At 32.1% G+C, this 26,035-nt stretch overlaps 2 long non-coding RNA genes across 2 annotated transcripts; both read left to right on the plus strand.

Moving 5' to 3' along the window:
* The first annotated feature begins 301 nt into the window (after positions 1 to 301).
* LOC143081773 (uncharacterized) lies at positions 302 to 1,999 on the plus strand. Its single transcript, XR_012980078.1, has 3 exons — positions 302 to 446; positions 1,344 to 1,480; positions 1,900 to 1,999. It is a non-coding gene; the product is annotated as an uncharacterized LOC143081773 (long non-coding RNA).
* A 13,980-nt stretch (positions 2,000 to 15,979) lies between these two features.
* On the plus strand, positions 15,980 to 25,557 carry LOC143083289 (uncharacterized). The gene is made up of 3 exons (XR_012980613.1): positions 15,980 to 16,055; positions 21,303 to 21,366; positions 23,289 to 25,557. It is a non-coding gene; the product is annotated as an uncharacterized LOC143083289 (long non-coding RNA).
* Positions 25,558 to 26,035: the final 478 nt, after the last annotated feature.

The raw sequence follows: 26,035 nt of genomic DNA on the forward strand, positions 1-26,035 counted from the left end.
AAATGTTTCGCATTTAATATTGAGAAAATGACTTTATAAAACATTTTGTTGCTTATATTTTAACAACATTCTAAAATAATATTATGAATACATTTACAAAAAAATATTTATTAGAAAATGTTTTAACAATATTTTTCAAACATTGATTTAGGTTATGTAAAATACTTTATTTTATTTAATAAATATAGAGATTGGAGCTGTACCTCGATCCCATATATATATATATATAGCATTATATAGTGCACGCACTGCTATTTTCCGGATTTTATATCCACTACCGACATCAAACGTTTACACATTTAAATCTAACTGTTCCCGATGATCAACGGACATGATCCAAAGGAATTTTGGAACCAGTAACCGAAAGTTTTAATTATTGCCATGCTGTAAACAAAGACAAAGGAAACGTACAAAATAAAGAATAACCTTATCATGCGTTAAAACTGGTAAGATATGACACTAGTTCACATTTATAAATCATTGTTATGCTTCTGAAAATATCTTGGTTAATTTGTTTAATATATTCAAAGAATAATATATACGAGTGTAAGCAAGTATATTACAAAAAGGGGGATGATGATAATTTAGTCTGCCTTGATGTTGTGATGTGTATGTCCAGTGAACATTAGAATTATACAAACAGGGTTAAACTTAAGGTTTTTTTTTATATTATTTTAAAGTCTATTAATGCAATCACTTGTAACCACTGAGCATGTCTGAAAAGTTCTGTTATAAGCATTACAAGTCAGCCCATTATTTGCTTTAACAGACAGGGCTATATAAGCAATACTTTATTTGCTCCATCGCTGGCTACACATCTACCTATCAAGGGAATCTCAAATACGCAATGATTATCAAAGCTTTTGCTATTTGACAAAGCGAGTGTTGTTGCCTCTTTAATATATTGTTTTACGTTTTTGTAACTTGTACTTTGGTGTTGAGCCCTACAACCTATCGCCCAGCCAGATAATTATTTATGTGCCGATCCCAAGACAGGAGTTTGATTCAGTAGTTGCCGGTTCATTTCTGACAAATTTGTTTTTTCGTTAAACTCTATAAATTATGCCATTCCTTTCATTGTTAGAATTGTTTAAATAACATGTATACGCCTTTACAGGACGTATTATGGTAATGTATACTGTGTCTGTCTGTCGGTCGGCCAGTTCGTTCCTCTATCTGTTGCGTCAACATGTCCGACACTAACTCAAAAAAGCTTTAACCAATTTGAATAACACTTTGGGTGGACTGTTCACTTTTAAATGTTGTGGCCTTTGTAGCTGACTATTACACTGTGACTTTTTCTAACTTATATTTTATTCATTTGTTTATTTTAACTTTTGTAGGATCAATTAGACGTTCCAAAATTTATGATAAATTTTCTGAAATGCAGATTAAAATGGAGAATGGAAATGGGGATTTTAAAGAAGAATATAAGCTTAGAAATGACTACAAATATCCTGGAAGAGCAAATTTTATGAAGGTATTTATTATTTTAAATCCTCAATCTACATTACATGTATTTGCACAAAAATATACAATAACCATTACAAAACTTTTTTTTTCTATGTAAGACCAAGAAAATTTTACAGGTTCTTCATGGCTGGCTACTCTTTATAGTTGAGAAAACTATAGTGTCTTATTTTAAAAACTGGTAAAATCTACCGTTACACTTGTTTAATAATATAAAAAAATCATCTAGATGTATAAAATAGCTACAATTGTTGCTTCACAATCAATTAACACTGATAAGTTGACACTTTTCAATATATTTTTGTAAAACCGCTGGATTTAATGAAGAGAAATAGTTTATAGTGTAATTTTGATTAAATTAACTGAAATTTCAGCCACTTGTTTAATCACTAAACTGAAGGACTAATTTGCTTACACTTTATTTTACAGAAGCCAGCAGATGTCAAAGGAAATAAAAAGAATGGAACAAAGGAAACTTTGAAAAAGAACAGTGATATGAAAATATTGAATAAATGTTTTGCATTTATAATTGTAGTTCTATCTTGTATAGTGTTGACTAATTATTTATAAGGTAGCAGAGAAAACAGTTAAAAAACTATGCAGCAGCAGAAAAATGTCTGACGGTACCTGTGATCAAACATGAGATCAAGAAATACTTTTAAAAAAATGTGCAAAGATATTTAAAATCAGAAAAAAAGAATACCTTTCTGTAAGTAAAACCATGACAAACTATATAATATTACGTGTTCAATAAATACAAAAATTAGGGTTATGTCAATGAGATATCAATCTAAATCTGACAAAAGTAAATAAAATATATGCTGATTTAACTGTAATCAACAAACAATTGTAAAATGAGATGTTGGGTAAAGATCAGTATGACAGCAGTTGTTTTTCAGATGCAGATCCAGGATTATGAGAAAAGTGGCCACATGCTCTAAACTAGACAAAGTTGAAGTGAAATAGTTGGAATTAGATAAACCATAATTATAGCTCCATGCGGGGACCCAGGATCTCCCATATTCAAACACGATCAACTGTTTTATAATATTTTATAAAACGTTTGAATAATGATGTTAGAAAACATTTTTCTAATGATATTCATATAACATTTAAATGATGTTTTGAGAATATGAACATTATTAAAACATTTTGTAAAATGTTTTTGAACATTTTCACAACATTATTTCCTGCAAAACATTTTTGTTTTATGTTTTAAAAATGTTTCAAGGATATTTTAATATAAAACAAACATTTATAAAACATTTTACAAACATTGTCAACAAAATTTAGAAACGTTTTAATGATGTCTTAAAAATATTCTGGAAATGTTATAGAAAATGTTTTGAAAATATTTGTGAAACCATACAATGGCACGTTATTTTAATATTTTCTACGATATTTTCACAACATTTTTCAAAATGTTTTAAAAACATCAACAAAATATTTTTGTGTTAACTGGGGTGACGTGCCCTGGTGAATATTGCAGAGTCCCAATGCATGCCTCAGACAATTGCTAATATGCATTACTCACGAGGATACCTACAAATGACGATACCTAAATAATAGTACTAACAAGTTCTACATAAATGTTCATTTGATGATATCTGCATTGTTTTGATGTAAAAGTCGACACTGCTTTGTACTAGGTATGAGGAAAACTATAACTACTTATGATTTTCGTTTTGTTTAACTCAATAAACTATATTACTTGTTTTTACATCCTTTTGATGTATCTAAGTATATCTTTACGCTTAATATCCATGACTATTATAATAAATTATAATTCCAGTGGTTCCCAATACCTTATAGTCCAAAACAAATGCAGCAGTAGTTAGCCGCTGTTAAAAAGTAATAAATTGATTGAGAGAAAACAAATCACAAAATAAAACCGAGGGAATCGTATCAAATATATGTGGAAACCACGGAACAACAGAAACACTGAACTGCAACAAAAAGAAACGTCAATGTAACAAACATAGTAACGAACTCCCAATTTCCTCACATGGAATAGGACATTTAAGAAAAAAATTGTGAGCTGATCCAGGTTTTGTGGCTAGTCAAACATCGGGCTTAATGGCAATGTTAAACAGTTCCCCATCTTTTCATTAAACATTTCCCTAAATGCAAAATACAAAAATAAATGATTGTCCCTCGCGTTAAATGGTGGACGATTGACATTTTTTAAACAGTTATGCCCTTTAGAAATATTAAGTAAGTGCACCACAGAGGATATTTGAACTCTGTTATATGATCTAGTGAATATTTTTTTTCCGATTAAGGTTTCCATGTACACGTTTTCCCTTCATGTTTAATGCATCAGGCCGCATATGCCAAGTGAGGTTATTCCAGAGGTTAACACCTTGTTTCTTTTATTTATAACGTTTGACATGGCGCATGCGTACCAGTAGTGTACAAGGGAGGGGCAACAGATACCAAAATGACAGTCAAACTCCTCGATCAAAAATAAAATGACAACTCCATGGCTAAAAAAGAAAAAGACAAACACACAAATAACAGTAAACAAGACACAACATAAAAAACTAAAGACTAAGCAACACGAACACCACCACAAACTGGGGATACATGTATCTTTGTAATCTGTTCATTCTTAATTTCAAATCTCAGAGGTTTTAAACATGTAAAAGTTTTTTAAGAATTTGTATATTAATATTGAAAATTTGCACTTCCAGTGTGTGCACTTTTTAATTTGCTCAGTCTTGCAAACGATGAATCTAAATTAATGCGACTGTGTTCCTGATCACAATATACATTTGTTTGATATATTTTAGATTGAACAGGGAGGAGTTCATTTTTTTTTCTTTAATCAATTTGGAAAATTAAATTACACTAGTATTATAATCAATTGGACCAAATTCATCTATAAATAGGACAAATTGTGCATTTTAAGGATATGATCATATATTTCTTCTGCAACGTATACATGTAGACAACAATGTATATCATAAACCATTGACTGTAGTACTTTATAGATTTAACATACTCGGGTAAAGCATAGTCACTTTCATCACTTCAATTTGTGTAATTTTAAACCTTTGAAGACTGATATCAATGATCAGATTATTGATATTCGATTGCATTTCGTTTTTCAAATTGTTTCTTATCAACGTTTAATTGGTACCTGAAGATTATTTAATATAAATGTGTTGTTGTTCATATCATTGTTTTACATAAGAAAACAAGAAATGGTATGATTGCCAATAAGAAAAAAATCCTCCAGAAATCAAATGACGTAGAAATTAACATCGTAAGATAACCGTATGGCCGCAGGGCAATGAGCTGAAATTCATACATCTTTAGCAGCTATAAAGACCACAAAAATGACAAATGTAAACCATTTTAAACGTGGAAAATAGGCCTGTAATTTGGATGGACTACACCACATCTTCCTATATCTGATCTATAAACAAAACAATGAAAGAAAAAACAAATATAATATACAGCAATAAACGACAATAGCATTACAGGCTTCTGACTCTGGACATGCACGTAAAGAATGTGGAAGGGTTAAACAAGATTGCTGGCGCCATAACTCTTCCCCTACCCTGGGATAGTGGAATATTACAAGTTCACAACGGTTCCTCTCATATATAAGATATTGGATTCAACAAACCATAAGAGGTTTGAAAAGGGGTGAAAGGAATCAAGTGAACTAGTTAATACAAACTATTACCTGGTTCTCAGATATTAACCATCTGGCTTCTTCAAATAACTAGTTGACCACATAACATTCTAATAGACTCGTATTTGTGTTAAACGATCGTTAAATCTCATGTTCAGTTTGAAGCTGTTTAGATATTTCATGCGCATTTCAGTTCCGAAAATAAAATACCAAAAGCTTCATGCTATATACCAAGCACAGCCTATCTAAAGGTTCAAATAAGTACAAGTCCCAAAGTTGCGTAATCTGTTTTTTTTTTTTTTTTTTTTTTTTTTTTTTGGTGGCCATTTTACCATCTATTTTACAATCTCCAATAATCGTTACTACTTCGGTTCCTACCACACCAAATGAGAAAACGAAATAATGTGTATTTTTGTACCTACCGAATATATCATATTCAAAACCCATAATATCCGAACACCTCTAAAAACGAACAGGAACAAAAGTTTATAATAAAACCATTGTGACAGGCCGAGCTTTTTCTTTTTCTTTTTTCCCCCCTGTTTTTCTGTTTTAGCTTTTTGTATTATGTATTATGCGTTTTTTTTTTTTTTTTTTTTTTTTTGTTTTTTTTTTAAACACAATGACCTCTCAATCAGCAACGCTTATGCATTCGATCCACATAGCGATCATGCCCTAACTATGACCTCCAATTGAGTGACGATGAGACCAAGAGTGGCCGCGCTATCTTATACATTCGAGGTACCGAAAGGGGTAACTTGGAATAGTGGAATATTACAAGTTCACAACGGTTCCTCTCATATATAAGATATTGGATTAAACAAACCAACGATGTATAAACGGGTCTCATTGAAATGATTTGACATGACTGACTGGCTAAATACAAAACCTTATGCTATGTTCCAACCTCTTTATTCAACAACTATTACCATAAAACATATCCAATACTTATAAAAAAGAAGCTTTCCCATGTTAGAAGAAGACTTTATTATTCTTTTGTTCAACACAATCATAACTAATTGAAACTGAAACTTTTCAATTTGCTCAAACCAGTATATTGATTTGAAACTTTATCAAAAGAAGTCCTTTCCCTAAATTTTCCGCAGCCTGCGACAAAATTGAGGCCGGTCCTTTAGGACTTATCAATTTCCCTACATTGGCATAATGATCAACCATGTTTTTTTGTGCCCCAACCTACGTGTTGATTTATCCCTTCATCATTAACACCTGGCATACGCAATGTAATTGCACATCCTCTCCTACTGCTATGGGAAGTTTCCCCTTCGTATAATTTCAACACATTTAAATGTAATTTGAGTCTCTCTGTCATCCAAGATGAAGTAACTGGTTCGTTAACGATTTTTCGTGACACTTGGTCTCGTATACGGAAAACATACCCTTCAGCAAGAGTAATGCCTAACTCCTTAGCGTTGGTGATGTATTTTGTTAAGTTTTTAACCGGACAAATATCAGAATCCTTTGAAGGAAGAACTATGAAATTTCTCGGATTATCCAAATTAGCGACTTTTCCGGCCGTTTTAGACACAAAAATGTCCTCTGAGTCGGGTATTTGAAAACATCTGTCTGCCGTCAATAAACCAAGGTCGCCCCCTCTGCTACCAGAATGACATAAAATTGAAAAATAAGCCAGGTCTCTTGCATAGAGAATGTTCGAAATAGGATCTTTCTCAACTGAAGCTCTATATGATAAATGTCTGCATAGCTTTCCCAACTTACTAAACATTAATGGAGGAGCTTGTTTTACAGAAATGTTAGCGTTAGCCTGCTCCTAATTAATGACCTGTAGATGTTTTTTTAACAAATGTGAAGCAGCAGGGTTACCCGTAAGAAGCATAGGATTCCACTCTCCTGATCTACCCTCATCTCTAAATAATGCTCTGATTTTTCCCAGTAAAGAATCAACAGACTTTGATGCCAAAGTCCTTGGGCATTGGCAAGTTTGAAGGCCGTGTTTCGTGCGTAAAGGGCAGCTAATATCGCGTATCTGTGTTTTCCCACCCTTTTCTTTGAAAATGAGAAATGTCCTAATGTCTTCTGGACTTGCATTAGTAAGATTTTTCCGCGAATCTAAAAAGATGAAAAAATTTTCAATCACTTTTTTCAAACTACATTTCTGTTTAGAATAGCTAGCCGCGTCTAGCAGAGCATCTAGCTGACTAATTCTATTGTTTATTTTATTTAAAACTTCCTCCTTTTTCATCTCGTCCTGGTAATTAGTAGCTTTATTTTCCCTAGCAAAACCACACGCTTTGCAGTACTTAAAGTCAATGTCATTTGTTACTGCACATCTTGAACACGTTATGTAGGGGCACCAAATTTTTTTCATGAGATACTCCTAAAACAAAATATATAAAACCTGATAATAAAAACTAAAATACTTTGTTAAGTGTTGACTCAAATTTTTATATCACATACATATATATATATATATATATATATATATATATACACAAGAAAAATCACCAAACATTTTTTAATACACCATGCAAATTGTTAAGAAAAATTAATTGACCTTCTTCATTCAAGTGCACACAATCTCTCAAATGTCTACAATTAATGTTTGAATTGTCCATGAACATCCAACAATTACGCTTGCATAAACTTTCTATCTTTTCATTAATGATAGCCGATCTTGCGTTTATAGCTTCATCTTTACACCTAATTATTGATGATAATACAATAGATACGTGCCTATCACTCGTACGCGTGCACTGAAGTATATGTGCTAAATGTTCTAATTGTTGAGTTGTAATTAATAACTGGCTGAACTCGCTTTCAAACAGAAAGGATTTGCTTACATTATTGACACCTACATGAATAAACAAAAGTCTAGGCGGATGCATTCTAGTTAGTCTCTCAATTTGGGGTGTTATTTCACTCACAAGAGCACCTCCTTGTGAAAACACATTTACCATTGGGTTTTTAAAATCTTTTCGCCACTGTAAAAATCTTATCATTGAATCACCAATACATAACAAGTGAAATTTAGTAGAAATAAGTGGTTCATTAAGAAATAACAATTTTCCATAATCAAAGAGATTGCTTTGAACTTATGCGAACTGCCCACAGATTTCCAGATAACCCTATACCATCTGGATCATAACCTTTCTTTGTAGGATATTTCAAAACACCCTTTTGTCCCTTGTTACCAACAATAAAAGCATCGTGTGTCAATTCATAAAATGTTGGAACCCATGTGGCTATTACTCCATCCGCACGTAATATCACGGTACAATTTAACATATTCTCCCTGATGAAAGACAACACCGGTAATAATAATGCAAAAGGAGGAAATAAATTTACACCTGACGACAACGGAAAAACAGTTGGAGTGAAATGTTTTAGAATTCTACCATTTCTGTCGATCATGCTATTAGAATCTAAAGCCATCAAGTCGATCGTGTGTCCTGTATTGTCACCAAAATACTCTTGTATTGTACTCCATATATCGCTATCTAATTTCGCATCCGATTTATTAAGTTTTCTCGATGGCTCATCTGCTAAATTCAATTTAGATGGTACAAAATGTAAATTTAACATTACGTCTAAATCCAAAGTTAATTGAAAAATTTCTTTAAGAATGGAATTGAGCATCATAGATTTGGAACCTTCATTATTCCAAGCGCCTATCAAGGCCTGATTGTCTACGTTTGCGTCCACCCGACTACCCTTTATGTTTTCCCGTATAGATCTTAAAAACATATAACAAAGCTTTAGCCTCTAGTACCATAATAGGAAGCGATAACATTTCATGTGCCCACGAATCGCCCACTTTGTGCTCTGTATCATCTATAATACTAAAATTACGAGGTCCAATTTGTCAGCCGTCATCGGGTAAAAACGACATATCAAAGAATTCAACTCTATAGAGAACTAATATAGGACAATGGTGTAGATTAAAAATTACACCACTCCAGACCCTTTTGTTTTCCACATAATTAATATTGCCAATAATTAACAAGTTCCGGGTCGAATCCGATACCGATACCAATAGTATATTCACCTGTTAGCTATTACCTTATCTGTACGTTCCGCATTTGACAGGCGCACCACCAAACGGTGTATTTAGGATTTTGCTATATACACGGGTCATAATCAAAGGGCTGACACTACTAAATTCTATCATTGTCAAATTGTTCCCTATTGTAGTTTTATTCAGCAATCAGCAAGACTTTATAAGATAACTAATATAGGACAATGCTGTTGATGAAAAAATACTCCATTCCTGGATAGCCAGGACCTTTTGTTTTCCAAATAATTAATATTACCAATAATTGATATAAGTTCCAGGTCGACGGATTCAAACAGAAAGATTTGAAAGCAAAAAAAAACTGTGTATCTTATAATCGACATGACTTTATCAGATGACAATACCAATTACTAAAATAAGGCTTAGGCATAGTTATATACTTTAAATCAGTCACGGACCCGCGATATCACGGGTGTGTACTTGTTTATTTTAAAATATCCACCCCATTTGAACATAGAGCATCTGTATAAATGTTTACAACTAAATGTCTTTCTTTTTTCCATTCTAACTTTCCTGTCCATGAATCCAAAAACCGCCAATTATTAAGTTCGTCCTTTAAATCTTTTGTCATTGGAATGCTTGTTTGATTGCGGATTCCTAATGAAATTGCATTATTCATCTCCCGAGTGTAAAGTTTTGCTGCCGGAACAGCTAACATAAAAGAAATACAACGACCCACTAATTTTTGTAAATCTAGCACCGTAATAGCACTTTTCCTTAAACAATCCTCGCGTAAATCAATAAATTTTTGTTTTTTGGACTCAGTTATTCTGAAACATCTAGCTACGGAATCAACAACAAATCCCAAAAATATTACTGATTGGGACGGGATAAACACGGTCTTGTCTAAATTAATGCAATACCCTTATCTAGTTATAACTTCACACACAATGTAATTTGCCAATAGAGCGGAACTGACACCTGCTTTTAAACCAGGTTTTCTTACTTCCTCGACAAGACGATCATCTATATACAAATGTACAGGAATCAAAAACTTTCTCCTAATATACGATGTTGCTTGCAGATTTAATGTGTGATAAATGTAGCTAGAAAGTTTAAAACCAAACGGTAATGTTTTGAAAATGAAATAAAATCCACCCCACTGGAAACCCACTAGTCCACGGGAATCCTCGGATAACATAACATTATCAAAACCTGATTTATCATCTATTGAGGTAAAATATGCATTTTCTCTAACGGCTCGAGGTACATTGTTGAGAGTGTCTAAACTAAACGGTATATCTTTGATCCAATTATTCAAATACATTAGATTAATGCATAATCTAGGTTTTGTTGGATCGACGGTTAAAGGTGCTACAATGTGGGTTGGTTTAGCTAAACCTACTTTTCCTAAGCATTCAATTGAACCATTTCTAAGTCTATCCACAACGGTTTCTGTTATGAACGTAGAAAACTTTTTGTATTTATTTGAATTATTGAATGTTCTGCTAGGCGGGAACTTATCATCATAATGGTGTCCCCAGAAATCTCCTTTAAAATGTACCATGTAATTATTAATATTTACACCATGAACTAGTCAATCTAAAATTTCATCTGAAGAATACGAACAAGCTAATATTTTCTCCCATTGCTTTAACCTTGTATGAATTTGTCCAGCAACAAAATTCTTCGGATTAAAAAAAATCACATTTTGTATATCTGGAGATATATCATCCATTGCTTTTGAATAAACCACCTCTGCTGAAACAACCTCGCTACTATTATCAATAATTTTGTTTTCAAAATTAACAAACGTCGGGCGTCTAACTGTTACTGAAGTAGGATATGGTCCCAAATTTATTTTTAATTCCCATGGTTTTAACCGAAATGCATCCTGAAACGAAATAAGTATGAATTTAACTAACGGAATGGAAGATGTATTTTACTTGTTTTAAAATTATGTAAATAATTTAATTTGAACTTGCAGAACTTTGGTTAGCTGGACAATCCCTGACAAAATAATCCGGCTTGTCACATTGAAAACATAGATTGTGACTATTACCACGCCCCCTACCGCGACGGGGTGGACCTGGAAAGCGAGGAGGCATTCCGTAAGATTGACCTTGTCCCTGACCAAAAGAATTTCCCATAAAACCTGGCCCATGCATGTACAAATTATGAGATTGCATATTATAATTGTCATCATCAGTGAAACCAAATGTCTTAAGTAACTTCTGTTCTTTGTCAAGTATCGCTTCCTCCTCTTTGTTGCAAACAAGTTTCAACACTAGAGCTGTAGCAAAATTTGGTCTACTTTTGTGTATATGAAATCTACTTAGTATTAAGTTTATTTTGTCCTTTAAGTCATGATTTTGCTTTCTCGCCAAATTGTCTAGTAATATCAATCTTTCATGTAAAACATCAATATCCACCTTTCCTTTTGCAGTCTCATCCTTAACGTCTCTCTTGGCCCTCTCAAATTCCGATAACTCGTCTTCAGCTTGTTTCTTCTCTAACTTTTTTTCAAGCTCTGCTATTTTCTCTTCTAATGTCTTCATCTATACAAATGAAGCAAAGAACTATATCTTAATTTCAAGCATTTATCTAGATTATTGTCTTATAAAATACATTCAAAATCACATGTAAGTCATATCAAATATTGTCCTTAAATATTGTATTGAATATTTCATACATTCTGGCTACAACACCTAACGAATTCCTCCCTACCACTTCTTCTACACATGCTCTATTTATACACTAATTTACACGTATAAATCATCTATATGAAAACAGTGGCAAATATCTTAATTAGATCCGTTATTTTCATACATCTCTTTTTCTCATAAACCAAAATCCGTTGTACTTACAGAGATAATATAAATACAATACTTTCACGCCCATTCATTATCACTTGTCTTTGAAAAAAGACAAATACCACATTTGAATAAAATCTTTAACATTAATCGTTTAATGACATCAATTTATCTAAACTTTAAAACTGTACATGCCTGTTAATTAGTATTAAGGCAATGAATTAAGTTAATGAAACATGTATACGTACATTAGTGTATGTACTATCATGTAAATTATTATTATTATTATATATAAATATGTAAGATATCTGTTTATATTTTATACATATTTGTTTTATTTTATTTTATTCTAATTTTTCTTTCGTTTTTAATAATTAAACGTAAGTACTATTCTTGTAAAACACCACGTGGAACAAATTCACAGATGCCACCTTCCCAAGCAAATTAACCTCTGATGAAACCCATGACAAGGGCTGCATCTTATTAGTTTTATCACACTCATGTTGCTGAAATCTGCTCTTAAATAAATATTAATATCTTTGAAGACGCGTAGCTGTCAAGTGTCTATGTTTGACCGCCTGTTTTAAAAATACACCCCGCTGATGTGGACTTCTATTCTGTTCAGATTGTTGATTCAAAACTAATCATCAAACAACATCTAATTAGTGTCTAACCCATAAAAGTTTACTTTGTACACAATAAATTATGTTCTCGCTTTAACAAACAACATGGTCAATTAGCAAATCTTGTGTATCAATAAATAACATGCTTTGTATCTATATGCGAATAATGTTACATTTTTTTCTCTCTTTCTTTTAAGATCAAATATTAAGTTAACTGTAAAATATATTTAAATAAATTGAATATGCTTTTCTCTCGTCTGTTATAAATTTATATTTCTTAAATTTATGCACTCTAAATTATTATTTTTTTTTTTTGTAACGCCGTTCGAACTTTTTAAACATGATATATCGCTATACCCAAATAGTAACGGTCCCCTTTAAGCTTATTACATTTACAAAACCGTGTACAAGGTCATATTTAATGTAAGTAAAAGAACAATTATAATGTGTCATTTATGTGCATGCTTTATATGAAACAGCCAATTAATCAATTTGACACCGATTCTAATTTGTAGAGTTTGATTTAAAAAAAAAAACAGAAAAAATGTGCTTCTACGGTTTCCCTTTTCACTCGTATTTCATAAAGTGTTCTTTCCTTCTCACTTTCTCTTAAATACCACCCTATAACACGTAAAACAACTCTTCTGGTTATTTGACATTCTAACTCAAAATTGTACTTAACCTATTTGCTTCGAGCTCAAGAATACATCTTTTGAAATACCACCTTTTAACACACGTTCAAGTTTCCTTTAAGTATCCCTCTTTTATGTTTATATACAGTAAGTTATTTTAAAAAATTATAAATTTCTACTGTTTGCCGATATGAGTGTGCAAACTCCATTTAGCCACTAATATTGATAATCGTATCTATATTTCCCTTTCTGAATGACCTCATAAATAGTAAAAATCATATTCTTTGTTCACGTTCGAGCATGATGCTAAAACAAATATGTTTTGTAATTTCTTTTGATACATACTTTAATATACATAATAATACCACCAAGTAAATTTTTCCTTGTCACGATCAAACACAAAACCGCAACCCCCATAAAAGCGTTTTGTCTCCTAAGCAATTTTCTCTTTTCCCTTTTATCACATTCCCCATCACGTTAATCCTAGCCGCTTAATGCGTACACGTTCAAGAAACAATCTTGAACAAATTGCTAACATCATCTTCATCCTTCTCTTCTCTTCTTTACTTTATTTTATTCTCATCCGAGCATCATGCCCAAACACATTTAAATGAAATACGATTTTTTTTTATTTATTGATTTTTTCTCTCTCTATTCACGTTCGAGCATAAAACCCGAACAATAATAATCTGATATATCAAAATTAAAATATCCAAAACTATTCTTTTTTTTCTTTCTTTTTTCTATTATATTTTAACCAACAAAATGTTTACACGTTCAAAAACTTGAACATTTTTTTTTTATTTACTTTTTTCCACGACCGAGCGTAATACTCGCCGCAACATTATTATTATTTTTTCTATGTACCTCTATTCACGTTCGAGCATCTTGCCCGAACAATATTCAAATAATTGAGTTTCAACATTTATATACACATGATAATATCATTAGACATTCTTTGTCTCCCGTTCAAATAGAACACCCGACAAAACATATTTTGTTTACTTGCATTCTTCCGTTGTTACTTTTCTAAACAAATATTTTTAACTTTGAAATATCTGTGCCCGTTCAATATGAAACAAAATATCTAACTAAATATATAACAATAAAGTTTCATTAACACGTGCGTACTAATTTGCATTTTGAACTTATTATTTAAACATTATTCATACACATATATATATACTGGCATACGATGACCTTTATGACGTGTTCATTTCTGTATAATTATCTATTACACTCATCGTTTTCTCAAACTTTCCTCATAACCCATTGTTATATCATTCATACTCTTTGTGTCAAATTAACTTAGAAACTTACCCCTGACGACTTGTTTTCTGTAGTTTTATTTTTCTTCTTTGGAGGTTCTTCAACCTTATCCTCTTTCAATGCGTATTCTTGCTCTAATGCAAAACTAACAACTTTGCATAAGTTTTCTCTCGTGTCATCCACGTCTAGGAGCACTAAAATGTCATTAATTGTATCTTTATTTTGGTGGCTACTTGTAACAAATCTTCCCTGCTAAAAGTACTTAAGCACTTCCCATTAAACTGCTGAAGCTTTGGATCAATGTCTGATATGTATCTTTTAATTATCTTAAGGAGATCCATTATACGACTGCACAATAGTATGACCTCCAATTGAGTGACGATAAGACCAAGAGTGGCCGCGCTATCTTATACATTCGAGGTACCGAAAGGGGTAACTTGGAATAGTGGTGTACTAATCTAACTTTCAATAGATTTAGCACACAGACGCAATTTACAGTTCGAGAAAAACCAGAGTTTGTGTAATACCAAGATACAGGTATCGATATATTGTAGAGCTTTGAATGTGCTTATTCGTATACAATAATATTTAATTTTATATTAATTCGCTAATTTCAAAGACAACAGTTATACCTATAAATCCATATTCAAAGATCTAATTCCAGTATTGAAAAGCTTTTAGAATCATTAAAGTTTATCCGGATCGTATCTAAATTTCTGGGCATCAAATGAAATATTCTGTTTTAAATAAGTTTAACAGGTACAGCCAAACTTCCAAACCAAATCTTGGTATCTATGAAGAATTAAGTAAAGGTTTCAAGTTATTAGGGTAAACGAAATCTCTTAAGGCATACTTCACCAGTAATACATAGAGTATGTTCTTATTTCCAAAACGTATATACATGTTATCAAGGAGAACATTAACAGCTTCAATCGTGGCGTCACAACTCCAGTAAGTAAATATCAAATTAACCTGTCTAAGCTTATTAGAGAAGAAGGCTTTGAAAATAAAAAATTAACACTTTATAAGTTGTATGCATCTGAAGCACTTTTTTATTTATCTACTTCAGGAACGCTCAAAAACAGATTTTACATTATGTTTTCAATATTTGTTAGGGTAATATCCATTGAATTCCATAATACTTCCATGGTTTGACCTATGTGACGTTCGTTACAAGATTGTAAGGACAAAGTCTTGTTTGTATGCTATATCCCATATAACTGTCATTTATGTAACTTTTCCGTTTAGTATCAACTTATGCATGGTAAAATTTGATGCATTTATGTTTGTATGATTAAATACATTTATTAAGTTTTTATAATTAAAAGCGATTTTATAACGATCGCACAACACTAAATTGTGTTTGGTTGTTTCTACGAAATTTAAATAAGGAATCTTTTTATTTTCGGAGGAGTTAAACGAGGGAGAAGATAATTAATCTGATTTAGAATATAAAGTAGGTCAAAGGATTTAATATCGGTTTTCTGAACTATTCGTGTTAAACTACCCATGTCAATTGTATACCCACGCCGCTATTTAAAGAACACGATCGATTCGGTAAGTTAGAAATAACTTCCTCGTCCGCCATTTTGTAATTTGGGTTGAACTACGACGGTAAGAATACATTTATTATGTTTAACTCCTTTTTAATTCATAAAATGACTTGTTAACAATAAAATAAATATTCACGTGGTCGCAGTCTCTCACGATCGCTGCAAAACCAACAACATGTATTGAAGTATTTAGTCGTTGCTAAGGAAATATTAGTACACATTAAATATTCGATGACCTGAAGAAACAAATTTCTTCTAGTCAACACACTATTATTAGTGCGGTGACTGAAGGCAGATTTTTTTTAATTTAATCTCCCCACCGAACACACACCTACATAATATATCATTGGAAAGAAGAAATCGTGTACTATAATAATATGCCTGTCGTCAGGACTTGATATGGTCACATTTCTTTTAAATTGAGGTCAAAGGTCAAATGTAAAAATCTGTGAAAATTTGGGATGGTTTCAATTTTGACATTTTTTTCTATTTCTAAACTCTACCTAAATACAAATGATACCGTTTTGGCTTTAGTAATGTTTGTTATTATACATAAACCTTAATCATTGAGATTTTTTTATCAAAAAAATCCTAAAACGACGTTTTATTAACAAAACTTCAAAAACCAAGTTTTCAACCTATAAAATGTTTAGAGCACCTTAACCTTATGAAAAATATCAATTTCAAGTAAAAATCAAGTGTCATGCAGGACAATACTTTAAAATTATTTTTTAAACTATCATAGTGGGTGAGTTATCAATCCAAAGCCATAACCACGACAGTCAAATATGACCTCAAATTGAATTTGCGGATACTTCAGGTTTTTTTATAGACTACTCGTTGCTTTTTTTTTTTTTTCACAATTATTACTGCTACCATAGTATTATCTTTTGTTGTGTATTTAACTTTGGTTAATATCTATTACATAGTTTTGTTTTGCAACTATATCCCCCCTTTTTTCGCTTGCAACGTACCACAAACTTCAAAAGTATTCCATATACAAAACAAGAAGATGTGATATGATTGCAAATGAGACAACTATCCCAATGAGACCAAATGAGACATAAAACAATTATAGGTCCCGTACGGGCTTCAACAATGAGTAAAATTCATACTGCATAGTCTTCAATTCCCGATATGAATAATGTAAAACAAACAAAAAATCTAACGGCCTGATTAATGTACAAAATAAATAAGAAAGAAACAAATATAGTATATAGAAACAAACGAAAAACACTGCGTTACCGTCTCTTGACTTGAAACAGACGCATACAGATAGTGTTGGGGTTTAACTTTTTTAAGGGCACGCCTACACTCCCCTAAACACGGGGCTGGAACCGTGTGTACCAGTGCAACAAGCTTTATACCAAATCAACCGCTATCTCCATCATCTTCATTTTCATCAACCGTCACAAGACATGTTTTAATATTTCTACACATTTCTTTCATGGCCACAGGTCTGCACATGAAATGTTCTGCTCAAAGCAAACACGTTATTTTGAGTTTTTCTTTACAAGTACAGATAAGGTGTTGTAGGAAGTCCGAAGACATATGTTCCTAAAAGAATACCAGCTTCAAACCATCCCTATCAATTCATTCAAGATTTAACAGAGATCTAAAAGGGGGCTAGGAAGGTGTGATGACATTCATATGCTTGTCTGCAAAGATGCTGGGGAAACATTATACGAGACGTACACACTATCTTGAATTCGCTCAATGTCATGGTTGGCAACAAATTAGATAGCGTCGCACTTTACTTTAAGAAGCATAAAATCCATTTGCATTCAATGTTTCAACAAGGTGTTTTGAACCAAACTCATTGTACATTTGTAAAGTCAATTCTAAATGAAAAGGAGTAAAACAAAAACGGTTGCCTCAACAATTGCTTAGCATTTCCACAATTTCTCTGGTGCCATTTCCTGAGAATAGTCTTGGCTGTATGCAGTTTCATTGAGTAACCATAGAATGAATTGCAATGAATACGAAGGCATTGACTGAATTAAGAAGGAAGAGACAATTCACCCGAAGTTGGGTAGTCTTCTTTAGAGTTTCGATGTCTTTTCTAAGTAAACTTGCAGCGGAATGAAATATCTGTCCGTTATTTGTGTCTATTACAGTTGACATTGAGATTTTGAGGTCAGTGTTCAATTGACTAAAAGCTTATACGGCATCTTAAATAGTTATTTTGCTACTAAATATTATGTTATATTTGCCTTGAACTTGTTGAAGTTGATTGACAACTGAATTTCTATAGAAATAAATGAGTTTAGACTGCATTTTACATACAGAATATTTTAAATTAGAATCAGCCGGAAAAAATTATCTATATTCATCAAGTAACGGTGCTATGAGGAATGACCATTAAATCGCTGTCAATAGCCAAAATAAAATAAGTAAAAGCAGTATCGTGTTCTGAGATATCTGCTTCCACGGGTTTGGATTTTTTTTTATCGTTTTTAGCAAATAATTTGTAATATTACCAAAATGACAGAGTGCTTGAAGTTTAAAAGATGGACGGGAAACTATTTCAACTTTAACTTTATCTGACACGCATAAAACATTTTTAATACTTGAGTATTTTTTTTATCTTTCTAAAATGTTTTGTTGCAACAAAATATACAAGCACTCCAGTTGAACAACTGCATTCTTGAACGTGTACAAATACCCGAAACTGAGGGATAACAGTCACATAATTGTATGTCGTCATTAAATATCAGACTAGAAGCTTCCTCGCTCTAAAAAGGGGGAACAAATATATTTACTTTGTAAGTTTTGTAGCATGAACGATGATAAGCTGCCTGCACAGAGTTCTTCAAATTAACAGCTTTCGCATGAAACATCTTGATGTTCACCTCATGATCATCATCCAATCTTTTATGCAATGCAGATACAAAAATTGACTTCCTTTAACTGGTAAATTGACTCAAAATTTCAATCGAGGTTTTTTTTTTTTGGGGGGGGGGGGGGGGGGGGCATATTATGCACTGCATAAAATTTAACGACTTTTGTCTTTTCTTTGGACTTAATAAAGCAATTTGCAAATGACTTGACATATCACGGAATATTTACTGAAACTGTCCATCAATTATTTTGATTTTACAATAAGACTTTTCTGACAAAGTATTTGATGTTTTATAACGAAAAAACATAGAACATAAACATATACAAACAAAGTATGTGCATATATCAGTGCACTTTAATTGAAAATATGTGTATATAATATCGAAAATGGTAGTTATTTCATATATCATTTGAGAGCAAATTATTGACTAATACACAAAATGTGACGGAAGGCAAGTGATTGAGTTCCGTGTTGAAAATGAAGATTTTTACTCGATTCTTTTTCCGTTGATTTCTTAAGGTTTTTTTCATATTTTGGTCCGAAATTTTTATCACTTATAAGTTTTATTAAATACTATATGCTTAAAATATTATGGGATAATTTTTATTACTACTATGAAGAAGAAACTAAAGTTTGAGTTTGAATTTGCAATTTAAATTACCTCAATTTTAAATAGTCTAAACTTCGCAAATTTTATAGATTAGAAGAAAATAAAATACTGAATAGAATATTTTGACATATATAAATAGCTTCAGGAAAAACTATTTCAATTAAATATAAGCAAACATACACATTTATTCATTTTAAAAAAGGGGGGTTGAAACTCTCCAATATACTACCAGTCATTAAAACGACTTTTTAGAAAAAAGTGACCGTACGAAATTCTGACGACAGGGCAAAAACTAAAGAAGACATATTTTTCTTTAAGTTAAGACCATTTTTAGCCGTGTGTTTTTTGGGGAGATTAAACTCGCGATCTAGACAACTTTTTACGATTCTGTCACCGCACTATATGATCCTACTGAGTTTTTGTTGATTTCTTGTCTTCACTAACCGTATTTTTTTTAACCAACTATACTTCGAACTGTTTTGAAACTTTATTTTTTTAATTTATTTCGTTTTGAACTTTTGGTTCTCAGTGCTGTTCATCTTGTACTTGTTTCGGCTTTCGAACTTTTTTCATCTGAGCGTCACTGGTTAGTCTTGTGTGGACGAAATGCACGTCTGTTGTATTAAATATTAAACCTAGTGCCTTTTGTTTGCTATTATTCGTGTGTTGCTCTGTCCTATATGTTCTTCTATTTATTTGTATTGTAGTCCTGTCATGTTATGTTGTCATTTTAATGTTACATTTAACATTGCCATTAAAGCGGGAGGTTTGGCATGCCATAAAACCAGGTTCAACCCTCCCTTGTTTTTCTAAAAATGCCCTGAACCAAGTCAGGAAATTGGCCATTGTTACATTACAGTTCGTTTCTGTGTGTGTTACATTTCAATGTTGTGTTTCTGTTGTGTCGTTGTTCTCTTATATTTGATGCGTTACCTTCAGTTTTAGTTTGTAGCCCGGATTTGGTTTTTTTTCTCAATCGATTTATGAGTTTCAAACAGCGGTATACTACTGTTGCCCTTATTTACTTAAATTTCTGACCAAATCCACAGAAATGTTCCCTCGTCAAAATAAATTTATAGATTCGCAAACTTTTAACGTACGCTTTCAATTGAAAAATGATTGGTTAACCAAAATACATATCATTTCGATCGTTTGAAAGTATAACTGAACTGTCTCGAAATCTATAAAAGTTTCTTTCTGTATAAAAAATTATTTATTATATTCGGACAAAATTAAGTAAGTAAATTGTAAACCCTCGACGTAAACTACTTTCCTCCGCTTCTCAGCGGAAAATTGTTACTGCTTTCGGGTTGCAATAAGCTTGCTTTTGGACGAAACTATAGCCAGTAAATAAGTCTATAATATTGAGTCAAAGTTACCTGAATTGTTAATAGACACTTGATTGGAGTGTTTGATCTTAAATGATGACGCATTACTCTTTTCTATACGTATGATTTTGGCAAAACTTAACGAGAAATTAAAAAAAAAAAAGAACAGCAATACAAGATCAACAAAAGAGATTATTTTCATGAGCTCTATTCTGGTCCTAAATGTTGGAGAGTATTCATTGAATGAAACTGTATTGCAATAGCAAAAACATTGCTTTAGCAAAGTACAAGGTACACATGTTTATACATATATGACTACTATAACAGACACAGAGAACAAACAGATAAATTAAATTATGCAGAAATAACTTATAATAATACACACATTTGTACAACGTATTAACTGATAATTTGGTTAATGATGCACACATACCTAAGTGAGTGACATCAGCTTTTTAGAGTCTCTAGTTACGATCAATATGCTATCCTTTACATTAACGATAACTATCTTATTCTCTACTTTTATAGATGTGCAAGATACACGTTAACAACGGAGGGCATACTCATTGATATATGAAAGAATACAGTCAACGTAAGAATTATCTTATATTTTATCAGATACCAGCTATATATGGGGTTTCTGTTCTAGAAGGATACTGCTAAACAAATATCAATTATATATTGTATTGTTGTCAAACATAGTTTGATAAGTATGATGCTGTTTATAAGTCATATGAAACAAGTGACTGGTGAAAAATAATGTTTATCCAATTCATGAACCAATGTATGTATATATCATAATTTTAGTCTTCTGTGCACGATTTTCTCATTTTTTTACACAAACATATCGTGTTATAATCAATCATTTTTGTTCTCTGTCTGTTATGTAGTGAAAATATGGCAGGTAATTAATTGTCGTGTTTTGAATCCGTAGTTTACCGATTGTCACTTTATAGTAAACAATCAACAAAGAAGCATAGATATTGAGCACGTATATAACATGTACAATCAGATAACAGTTTTTTTCAATGACAGACCCATGCGTACTGCGATCACCGGATTTTTACGAGAGAGTCACGCTAAGGACACTTGCATACGAAAAATATGTTCGTGAATTGCTTCCTTGGAAGCAAGCAACTAAAAAAAAGTAAACATCTTCTAAATGTTGACAAATCAAAAAAATTTCTTCAGAAAAAAGTATATGTACTAGTATATAAGTCCTATAAGGAAAACTATCCATTTAGTTATAGAAAAAATATGCATCATTTTTTTTTTTAATTTGAGGTTTCATATGACTTGGATGAAATATTTGTACAAAATATTCAATTTATGATTTGATCTTTAAATCGATTTTTTTATAATATGATTAAGAAATAATATTTCTTGTAAGAAGTTAATAGATAATGCTAAATTATTTCAAGAAGCACCACCAGGCGACATCGCTTGATAACCGTTGTCCCTTATTTCGCCAATTTTTTTTATTACTAATATTTGGACAATTTGAAGCAATTCTGTGTACTATATAATGCTATCCTTCGTTTTGTCGTCAGCAAGACTGAAATACCCAGAAAATACTTAAATATTATACTTAACATGCTCCAAACAATTTGAGAAATCGAGTTCAAACCGATTAAATAATTTATATAAGTTTCGCTATAAAGTTTCTTAATAAATTTTTTTGGTCAGAAGTTTACCATACCGGCAAAGGTAGGTTACATATTTGATCGGTTGGTTTTGCCAGGCTAAAGGAATACTGTTTACAACGATTTCAAAAATCAAAATAGCTGACATGCTTCATATAATTCGTGAGGGGACAGTCTTTATACTTAATTTCCGAATCAAGGATCGAGACTTGCACCCATGATTTGTATACTTACATTTCTCAATATAAAATATACAGATTTTCTCGATTGAGCCGGAACGCCGAAATTGAAAAAAAGTATTCGAGTTGAGTTGACCAATGATAATCTGTTGATCGTTTTTTTACCTATGACGAAGTTATAAATTTCATTGACAACGAGCACATGCGCCCTTTATTTCTAGCGATAAATTTTTCATATCACTCTACTGTGCTGAGAAAGCAAATTATCATTCAGTAAGACCAAAGGAAAATTTTGTAAATTACCGAATAGAAGGTCTATAACACAACTGTCCACCTGACACCACAGAAAGTAGATGTTAGCTTATTTCAACGTACGACCTTCACCAATTAGCAAAATCCATACTGCATAGAAAGCTACAAAAGGCTGGAACAAGACTTTCATTCATCAATATGAAATACAGAAATATGATATAAATGTCAATAAGACAACTGTCCACCAGACACCACATAAAGTAGATGTTAGCAAAATTCAGCGTAAGACCTTCACCAATGAGAAATACGTACAGTTATCAAAAGGCTCGAACAAGACATAATGTATAACAATTCAAAACGAAATCCCGTTTGCACTTTTTCTTTCGAACAATAAAAATCATTCGAAATATATTCAGTAGTCTTTTTTCTTTATTTTTTAGAATGACGGACAAAAAATTGTGTTCTGGATGTTTACGAGATGACGAAAAAATCGAGGCTGAAGCATGGTGTAATGACTGCTTAGAAGAAGTTTGTAAGACATGCGCAAAGGTACAAAGAAAATTTAATCCGCCACATAAAGTAATACCACTTCACCAGGTCAGTAATCTTAGTTCTTCTATTCTGAAAATCAGTAAAGACTGTGATGTCCATACCGACCAAAGGACCGTTCTGTTCTGTACCCAGCATGACAAGGTCATCTGTGATCTTTGTTTGTCCGACAACCATAAAAACTGCGAATCAATAATTTCCATAGATCGAGCAGCAAAGGGCGTTAAAAGAGGGACCGCCCTTGCAGATCTTAAGAGTAGAATTAAACACTTAAACGAAATGTTCCCTGAATTGTTGAAGTGTCAAACTAAAGATGAAAAAGAGTTTGATAGGCAAAGAGATAAATTCCTCCAACAGATTTATACCACCAGACAGCAGATCAACAATCATCTAGATCAAATTGAAAAGGAAACGGTAGACGAATTGAACAAGCAGTACAAATCAACCAAACAAAAAATGGATGAGGCAAAACATAAAACACAGAAAGGACTCGAGGCAGTAGCGACATGGATAAAAGAATTGTCATCGATAGAAAGCATCAGTAATGAAGTACTTTTGTTTCAGACAATCAAAGTGATGGATAATAAAACACACATAGAAGAAATCAATATTAGCGATCTCAATAAGAAACACAAAATAGAATTTGATCCATTTGATACAAATGATCTTCCCGTGGTACTTAAGTCTATAGGAAAGATTTCACTTACAGAAAATCAAATGCATATACCCGCATTACAGCACAATTTACAACAAATACAAGAACCAGTTAAGTCAATGGAAGGCAAAATACAACAAACTAATTCGTTTCTAACATCAGTTTTAGGATCAGATGTTGAAATACGAAACGGTTGTTTTGTGTCCGGAAAGAGACTTCTCTTGTCACATTTCGAATCACCACACATCTATGTATGTGGATATGATGGAAATGACGTAAACAGGATAACATTAGAACATAATCCACATGATGTCGCTATGATCGACGATAATCAGGCAATAGTTACTTTAAGAAATAAAGGATTCCAGATCTTAGATCTAACAACACTTACCTTAGGGAGATTCATCGAACCTGAAGGAAGAGGATGCTATGCTGTGACATGTAGTAATGATCAGATATGGACGTTTGATGGAGGCAAAACTATTAGTCAGATTGATATCAGTGGTAATATACTACGTAGTATAACAACAAATAATATGATGCGGGACTTTTGTATAGACAACAATGACAACATTTACTATAATCTTACCAGCGGCAATCACGTATACCGTATAATACATGACGGACAGGAGAGTATATTCTTTAGTCATTCTGATCTCATTAGCCCTAGGGGTATCGACGTAGATGAAAAGGGTAATGTTTATGTAGGTGGATTGTTTACTAACAATATACACCGAATATCATCTAATGGAAAGGATCATCAAATCATACTGACAGAGAACGATGGAATAAAAAGTCCATGGAGTTTATGCTACAACAATGAAACAAAACAATTTCTCGTTGTCAACGATTATACGAAAAGTGTCGCCATATATGATTTACCTTAGGTTTAGTTTCAATGCAGAGGATTTTATAAGTAGGACATATAACTTATATAAAAAGGGATAATTAATTTTGATTATTATGGGAATATTTTTTATACATTGAAATAACAGCATTACGAAACAAAAACATGTAATGATTTCGGTGTGGTTGCTTTATCATTATACATGTTATAAGACAGTTTGATATTTACACTATTAGTTGGTCACTTGATATTCACCACAGTGTAAAAATTGGTATGGATTGATGGTTTTCTGATGGAACTTACATTGTATGAAGTGTAAGACTACATCTTTTTATATTTAGTTGTATTGTAAGGGTTTCTTGTTGAATTTTTTGTTTGCTAATTAATTATTTTTAAATTAATATGCATATGGTTCTTTTATTTGTGAGCATATAATGTTATAGATTTGGATAATTATAGGTTTCATCGTCTGAATTGCATATCGTTTAATTTAATATTACAATACACGAGCCGTCCTCGAAAAACATCATTTCTATTTTTTAATAAGATAACGATAGTTTATAATAAGCGATATCCAATCCTTACGAGTTACTAAACATATTTTTGTTATCGCAATACTCTCTTTGAGTTCAAATAAAAAAAAGTCGTGAAACGTTGATCTAGTCTTTTACAGATACCAGTATGACGATGTAAGTCATGTTCCGCCATCCCACTCTAACATCTGATAAATCCCCCCAAAAGAGAAATAAACCCGACCAAACACCCACACTGACAAATGCGCTTTTAATTTTGTGTCTATACGCTTTCACATTATAAATATACTACAAAAATTGAAGCCGTGTCATAGCTGACCTGGCACTTTCCAAATTTAATACATTTAAAATGGAGATAAGTTTGTTGCCTGTCCGAAGTCAGGAGCCTGTAAATCAGTGGTTGTTGTTTGTTTATGTGTTACATATTTGTTTTTCAATATTTTATGTACATGAATAAGGACGTTAGTTTTCTCGTTTGAATTGTTTTACATTGTCATATACGGGCCTATTATTATATAGCTGACTATACGGTATGGGCTTTGCTCATTGTTAAAGGCCGTACGGAGATCTATTATTAGTTTTAAAATTTCTGTGTCATTTTGG

The sequence above is a fragment of the Mytilus galloprovincialis genome, chromosome 7, assembly GCF_965363235.1.
Source record: "Mytilus galloprovincialis chromosome 7, xbMytGall1.hap1.1, whole genome shotgun sequence".
NCBI lineage: Eukaryota > Metazoa > Mollusca > Bivalvia > Mytilida > Mytilidae > Mytilus > Mytilus galloprovincialis.